The sequence below is a fragment of the Polypterus senegalus genome, chromosome 5 (genome assembly GCF_016835505.1).
Source record: "Polypterus senegalus isolate Bchr_013 chromosome 5, ASM1683550v1, whole genome shotgun sequence".
Lineage (NCBI taxonomy): Eukaryota > Metazoa > Chordata > Cladistia > Polypteriformes > Polypteridae > Polypterus > Polypterus senegalus.
In genome coordinates this window covers 54,315,014-54,321,573 of record NC_053158.1, presented here as the reverse complement: position 1 = coordinate 54,321,573, position 6,560 = coordinate 54,315,014, and positions in this window count along the sequence as shown.

Sequence of the window (6,560 nt, the reverse complement as noted above, 5' to 3'; positions counted from 1 at the left end):
TACCTGCGCACTACTGAGCTTCTACCTTTTACTGTTTGAAGTCAGCCGCGGCCTTTTTTTTTCTTTTCCTTTAAACTAAGAAATCGCTGTTATGACGACGCAGTTATTTATTTATAAATGCCGATATCAGTTACTGCTGCTTTCTACCCTGCCGCCTCGATGCTAATTCAAATATAGATAACAAGAACAGGTACAAGTACAAATAACTTTTCCAAGCGCACTTCCAAACACCCAGCTACTTTTGCTCTTGTGCGGGCAAAAAAACCTTTCTAAAGGGAAAAAAAGCTTTAAAAATTCCCACACAGTTCCTTAGCGGCCAACCAAAACCCAAGTTTTTAAGAGCAAAATGTATTTTTTTTATTTAAATCTCACACCACAGAAGAAACCAACAACTCTCAATAGACTCTAGCGTTTGCAAAGCACAAGTCAGCACAAAGCACACGTGACCTTAAAGTGGTTGAAAATATCTTTCTTATATTTTACTGATAATCCCATAGTGAGTTGCATTATAAATCTAATCTATGGTGAATCTTTTAACGTTATTACTTAGTCTGTAGCATTTTTCTATTATGATTCATACTCATTTGCCAACTCATTTTCATTTTTGCTAACTGTCAAGCTTATGCTTAAGATACATTCAAGTACTTTTATTATTTAAATGCCTCATAGTTCCATCTCTTAAATGGCAACCTTCTATTTAATCCAGGGGTCTGCATAGCTCCATCCTTCTTATTTAGTTTATCCCAGACTCTTCATTCTCTTGTTCTTCTTAGTCTTTTGGATATTCCCATTAGGAGTGTCCACAGTGGATCATCTTTTAATAGATCTTCCTGTCCTCTGCATCTTGCTATGTTACACTCATTATCTTCATGTTCTCTCTCACCACATCCATTAACCTCCTGTTAGGCCTTCCTCTTTCCTTTTACCTGGCAGCTCCATCCTTTTTACAAAATACTCAGCATCTCTCCTCTGCACGTGTCCAAACCAACGCAATCTCACCTTCCAACCTGAGCTGACCCTCTAATGTACTCATTTCTAATCCTGTGTACCCAATGCTAATGTTAACATCTTTATCTCTGTCACCTCCAGCTCTGTCTCCTGCTTTCTGGTCAGTACCACTGTCTCCAAACCATATAAAATAGTTGGTCTCACTACCGGCTTGTAAACCTTCCCTTTCCCTCTTGCTGGTACTTGTCTGTCACAAATCACTCGACACTCTTCTCTACCCACTCCAGCCTGCCAGTACTCTCCCCTTCAGTTCTCATCCCCGCTACTCTGTACAATATTTTTCTCCGTATAGTTAGTACAGCCCTGCATATCACCCTTATTCTTAGAAATCAGTACCAGTGCACTTCTTCACTCTGTATTCTCTCTGAGCCAAGGGAAATCTGAGCTGATTGCTAGTATTGTGGCTCATTTGGTACCTTTAACCATTCAGCCCGTGTTTTGAATGTGCCTCCTGATCAGTGACGTTTGTTACTTTTGGCTATGATTAGCTCAATTGATCCATTTGACTACCCATTTACGACATTGTTTTGAGATTTGTGGACTTAACTAAAATCTTTCTTTTGTCCCCACTTGTTATCATGGCTCCTTTTTAGCATGCACATCTACACCTTCAATTACAACAAAACTCATGCTGCTTGCTAAGTGTGATGGGTTTCCTCTATCCAATCTAATGGCTTGGATTCTTTACTGAAGAAGCACACATTATTGGCCTGTCTGGAGTGTTCAGCCACTTCTGAAGGTGCAGTCAGGTAGAGCATCCCTTATTAGAAGAAACAGATGCAATTAAAAAAAAAAAAAAACAGACCTGGGACATTCTCACTAACAGCAAAGATGATTTGGCAAAACCTTTCACAATTAGAAAAAATGCCTGAAAGCAAGGTTTTGCAAAGGGTGACTGCTTTCAAATATATATGAATGCTAAAGTCAAACGTCAGGATTGCTTTATCTTAATGGGCAGCTAATTGAGATAAAAATGCAGCTCTACTAAACTAAGAAGAGTTAGAAGGTCTGTACTGTAAATAAATAACATAACTTCTAATATCCAGTTCAGGACTTGAAACATTATTATATTAACAAAATTGTATGAAGATATTTTAAGCTCACCATTAACAATTTTGCTTATTTAAAAGAGTAATGGTTTAGGGAAAACTTAAATTTAAGGAATTCCTATTTTTATGTTTAAACTAAATATAAAGAATAAAATGATGTTATACTTTAAAATAATATAATTAACCTTTAATGGGTGAATACAAGATATTTACATTTTTTTAAGAAGACACCCTAACTCCCTACTGGAAGAGTTGAGCTGTGATTATTTTATGTTGTCTGTATTTTGGCTCTAATTTTAATTTGCCACTCATTTGAAATTAGTAGGAACATAATTTATGACACCCTCCCCATAAAGTGATATTCAATTTCAGATAATATAAAGCTTGTAATTGAAAAATCATTTTGTTTCAGTAAAATGGTCTACTTTTTAGTTGTATTGCCATATTTTGGGATACAATCAAAAATCAATTGCTGTCAGAATTGAGACACACTTTTGTAAAAGTGCTGGCACTCCAAAAAAGCATACTATTTTTCATACAGCCTTTGATTTCAGATGCAGTCTCTCTGATCAACAGCTGGAAGAATTTAAATAACTATAGCTGGCATCTTACAGATATGGCATTATATTAGTATGGACAATACACAATTCAGTTTTGACATGTTCTTTTTGCTTTTGTGATGGAAATGCAGTAGGTTTCATTCCTGCCAATCTGGACAGTTCGCTGTTGGCTGGACTGGTCAATTTAGCATTAATGTCAGATACCTGGGCAACTAGAATGCATTTTCCTTATACTGCTGAGGAGTTCTGGCTAGCTGACATTGCAAACTATGAAATCTCCAATTATGAACACCCTTCTTTACGCATCAGCAGACATGCTGTCAAGTCCCAAAAACCTGTACCATGTCCAAGCAGGCCACATGGATGACAGACGTCTAACTCTTGATGTCTTAGACTCCAATCTGTCTTGAATCTACTTACCCTCTTTTGTATTGTTGCTGAATTTTGACACTCACTATTTATAGGTGTCAAATCAGAAACTGAAAAATTAACTCAATAAAAAAGAGAATCCACATTTCAGTGTGTCCTAAGCTGCCAGAGTTTTAACTAATTCATCTACAGAATCAATTGAGAGGTGATAGATAGGACATGGAGGTGCTCTTCCGTTTCTCTTAATTTTAAATTAAATTTAGTGATTTTTTTATTTCCAGTGGTTAATACACCGGGCAGCACGGTGGCGCAGTGGTAGCGCTGCTGCCTTGCAGTAAGGAGACCTGGGTTTGCTTCTCAGGTCGTCCCTGCATGGAGTTTGCATGTTCTCCCCGTATCTGTGTGGATTTCTTATGGGTACTCCGGTTTCCTCCCGCAGTAAAAGACATGCAGGTTTTGTGCACTGGCAATCCTAAGTTGTCCCTAATGTGTGCTTGGTGGGTGTATGTGTGTGTCCTGCAGTGGGCTGGCACGCTGCCCGTGATTTGTTCCTGCCTTGCACCCTGTGTTGGCTGGGATTGGCTCCAGCAGACCACTGTGACCGTGTTAGAATATATCGAGTTGAATAATGGATGGATGGATAATTCATACACCCTTTGATTTTGGCTAAGGTAAGTCTCAACAACAAACTGTTAAAGCTTTTAAATTGCAAATTTAATGTCACTCTACTAGGGCTAACTTCTGTGAAAGTGCTTTAGGTCAGGTTCAGCCAATTTTAATTATTGATTTTTTTTGTGTGTGTCACAACGCCTGAAGGCTACCTGATATATGCAACATTTAAGAAAAAAAGAGACTCCGAGGAATGTAAAATGGGATGTATTAAGTATCCCCATACTCAGCTGGTAGCACTGCGATTACTTCCTCCTGAAGAGCTCTGTGACTGCTTATCAGAAGAGAAGATCATGCAAGGATGGAAAGGACGAACATAAGGAGAAAGGATAAAAGTAAGGTGGAAGGATTTCATATCTGTCCTGCCTCTATATAATGTGAAATGTACGATCACTCTTAAATAGGTTGTATGAACTGTGGTGGAGTATTTTTTTGTAATGTAGAAGACCAACTTATTTTAGATGCTTTTAAAATTCTATATAAATGTCATCTTATAGGATCAGATATACTGGATACTGACTAAATCTGTGCATATTCTTACTTAGGGAAATAATTTACATCATCAGCAAAGAAATGATTAACTTTTTTACCAACACTCTAATGATGAATCATTCTGACCCTAGAATAATAGTGACTTCAAGATGAAGCACTTTAAAAGGAATAAAATTCTATAAGAATGTCCATTTGTGAACACAACAAGTAGACCTGCTCAATCCAAATGTTAATGCCTTTAAATGTAAACCTGTGGCACAACTGGACACATCTTTCTGCCACCTACAAGCTTGTTATCAGATGCAATGGTTGTCAGATCTCTTATTATCCAAACCAGAAGTTCTTGTGTGTGTTTGGGGGGTTGTGGTTTGTTATATTATTTAAATTTGTATTGAGCTTCTGTAAAGTTTTAATTTCCCCTTGGATAAAGTATAATCCTATCTATCTATCTATCTATCTATCTATCTATCTATCTATCTATCTATCTATCTATCTATCTATCTATCTATCTATCTATCTATGGTGTATAAAATTCCTGGTTCAGTGCTCTTTACAGGATGTCTACCTGCTTTTATTTTGATGTTTTTATCAAATAAGCTTGAAAATGATTTGTCTAGTAAAAAAAGTAAATATTTATAGTATAGGTTTAACTCTCCTCGTTGTTCTCTAGTTTTTTGAAAATGATATTATTTGATATTGGGTTTAGTGAGCAAGCCTAACACAGTCATCACAATTATGGTAAATCATGATGACAGGCTACTCAGTTATGGTTTTATTTATTAATTTAAAGTAACTGTTATGTTTTTCTTACTATACATTACTCGCCACCCTTTTTTGTAATGTAGCCATTTTACTGACAAATATGGATGCTTTTAGGAGGTGTCATGATAAGTTTGCACATTGAGTCATATGATTATAAGAAAATCTGTGTATAAATTACAAAAAAATAATGAAGAATACGCACAAACAAAATAAATAAAATCTTTACACTTGCGTTACCTGTTTAACAAAATACGTGTTAGAAAAAAAATATCATTGGTTATTCTAGAATATGCTTGAGGAACATAGAAATGTTCCAAATTATTTTCAGTTTATTGACTCAGGACTGTGGTGGGCTGGTGCCCTGCCCGGGGTTTGTTTCCTGCCTTGCGCCCTGTGTTGGTTGGGATTGGCTCCAGCAGACCCCTGTGACCCTGTAGTTAGGATATAGCGAGTTGGATAATGGATGGATGAATCAGGATTAAAGATGTGTGTGTCGTGATGCATATGCATCTATGCAGTAATACCTGCAGCAATATACAGTGTACACGTTTTAAACATTTTTTTATCATTTGTCATTTTAGTTGTTGCTTTAAGCATTTATATGCAAACACTACTGTAAAATTTTCAGCAATAAATGTGTTGTAATCATCTTGTACATGCCAATCAAAACACAGATAATTATACATTGATGACAAGTAAATGCTTATAGTGCAGTATGAATATATAAACATGTCACAGCTCAGTTGCAACTGACAATATAAAGCAGAAAATTGTGCTACTGAATTTGTATTGTTTTGTATTGACAAGTAGATGAAACACCGTACATTGTTCTAACATTAGAAGTAAAATAAGACAAGATGAAAGTTAAGGTTTTACATATGTTGTAACCCAGCATGGCCAGAGAAAGCCCCCAGCTGTTTTGTTCCATTTCTTTCACAGATCATTAAAAATATCACATAACTACAAAAATACATCATAATTAATAAATAATAAAGAGCAGGAAATTCAGAGATAAAATATTATTTAAAAGTACAGACACCTGAAAACCTCTAGTGCATGAATTTTACATGATTCGTCTGATCTGCTTTGCACATAGGACAGATTACAGACTGTTTTGATTTTAACTAGGCTAAAACTGTAATATTCAGTGTTAGTGATGTAAACTTTTGCTTAAAGAAGTACTCTAACCATGTGACGTGTCCAAGATTCCTCAAAACTCAATATAATGAAAGTAAACTCAGTATTAACAGTATTCAGTTCAGGGCTGTTCATACATTAAAGACCACAAGATGTTCTGCAAAAATAAGTAAGAAACTTCACTTAGTAATTTAACTTATTATTAAAATGATATAACAACCATCAACTTTGACTTCTTAAGCAAAATTCCCATCATATGCTCAATATAATTTTATATCTAATAAAATATTGCTTAGTATTATGTGAAATCATCATCATGCCTCGTGCTGCAAGCTTGCTTCTAGCTGAAGGCCTTGATCCTTTGGCACTGAAATATTAAAGGTTTACTCTTGGGTATTTATGCACATGTGTAATCTGAAATTTCCAGTTTAGTGATGGGGCTTAAAATGTACAGCCCCTTGATCTTACCATTAAAATGAGTACTGCCTTTTATGTTTGTACTTCCATTTTGATC